Raw genomic sequence first — 2,024 nt, 5'->3', positions numbered from 1 at the left:
TTCGGCTCTGTCGATTTTCTTCCAGAAAGAACTGGCTTCACTGCCTGGAGTTCAGACATTTGTAAAGGGAGTGCTACATATTCAGCCCCCTTTTGTGCCTCCTGTGGCACCTTGGGATCTCAACGTGGTGTTGAGTTTCCTAAAATCACATTGGTTTGAGCCACTTAAAACTGTGGATTTGAAATATCTCACGTGGAAAGTGGTCATGTTATTGGCCTTGGCTTCGGCCAGGCGTGTGTCAGAATTGGCGGCTTTGTCATGTAAAAGCCCTTATCTGATTTTCCATATGGATAGGGCAGAATTGAGGACTCGTCCCCAGTTTCTCCCTAAGGTGGTATCAGCTTTTCACTTGAACCAACCTATTGTAGTGCCTGCGGCTACTAGGGACTTGGAAGATTCCAAGTTACTGGACGTAGTCAGGGCCTTAAAAATTTATATTTCCAGGACGGCTGGAGTCAGGAAAATTGACTCGCTTTTTATCCTGTAGGCACCCAACAAAATAGGTGCTCCTGCTTCTAAGCAGACTATTGCTCGCTGAATTTGTAGCACAATTCAGCTGGAGCATTCTGCGGCTGGATGGCCGCATCCTAAATCAGTAAAAGCCCATTCCACGAGGAAAGTGGGCTCATCTTGGGCGGCTGCCCGAGGGGTCTCGGCTTTACAACTTTGCCGAGCTGTAACTTGGTCAGGGGCAAACACGTTTGCAAAATTCTACAAATTTGATACCCTGGCTGAGGAGGACCTTGAGTTCTCTCATTCGGTGCTGCAGAGTCATCCGCACTCTCCCGCCCGTTTGGGAGCTTTGGTATAATCCCCATGGTCCTTACGGAGTTCCCAGCATCCACTAGGACGTCAGAGAAAATAAGATTTTACTCACCGGTAAATCTATTTCTCGTAGTCCGTAGTGGATGCTGGGCGCCCATCCCAAGTGCAGATTGTCTGCAATACTTGTATGTAGTTATTGCCTAACTAAGGGTTATTGTTGAGACATCTGTTGAGAAGCTCAGTTATATTTCATACTGTTAACTGGGTATAGTATCACAAGTTATACGGTGTGATTGGTGTGGCTGGTATGAGTCTTACCCGGGATTCAAAATCCTTCCTTATTGTGTCAGCTCTTCCGGGCACAGTATCCTAACTGAGGCTTGGAGGAGGGTCATGGTGGGAGGAGCCAGTGCACACCAGGTAGTCTAAAAGCTTTCTTTTAGTTGTGCCCAGTCTCCTGCGGAGCCCGTCTATTCCCCATGGTCCTTACGGAGTTCCCAGCATCCACTACGGACTACGAGAAATAGATTTACCGGTGAGTAAAATCTTATTTTTATTTTTTTAAATGCGTGGGGTCCCCCCTCCTAAGCAAAACCAGCCTCGGGCTCTTTGAGCCGGCCCTGGTTGAAAAAATATGGGGGAAAAAATGGTCAGCGGTTGACCGAAAGTAACCTCACCGCTGACCGCAAAGTTCCCACCATTGGTTATAATGGAGCGCATAGGCGCTACATTGTAACACTGCCGTGTGCTGCCTGTCATACAGTACAGGAGCACACAGCCAATCAGGAGGGTGCCACAACGTGGCGCTCCCTGATTGGCTGATGGAACCGTCTTAGACATAAGTCAGAGGGGGTTCCTGGCATTCGGGGAAAGGGGTCCCATGTGAAAACATGGGGCCCCTTTCAGTGCGAGGTCGGGTGTCCGTTTTGTTATTTTGCAAAGTACCTGGATTACAAATGGATTACAAGAGGAGCCATCTACACTGGATTTTGTGAGTATAATTTTTTCAACAGGTACACCATGGATTCTACATGGAGAAGAGGACCGACCCTCGTGTGAACATAGGTAAGTATGTGTATATGGAGGTGTGGATGTATGCATTAAAGTTTTACTTTCAACGTGTGTGTCTTATGTTTTTATTGGGGTATTTTTTTAGTAGTAGTACTACAGGTACCAGCGGGCCCGGTTTTCCACCGCATGCTGGTACTTGTGGTTCCTCAAGTACCAGCTTGCGGGGGAGGCTTGCTGGGACTTGTAGT

Source organism: Pseudophryne corroboree, chromosome 2, assembly GCF_028390025.1.
Source record: "Pseudophryne corroboree isolate aPseCor3 chromosome 2, aPseCor3.hap2, whole genome shotgun sequence".
Taxonomy (NCBI): domain Eukaryota; kingdom Metazoa; phylum Chordata; class Amphibia; order Anura; family Myobatrachidae; genus Pseudophryne; species Pseudophryne corroboree.
The sequence above is the reverse complement of the archived record's forward strand: the minus strand, read 5'-3'. Positions refer to the sequence as shown.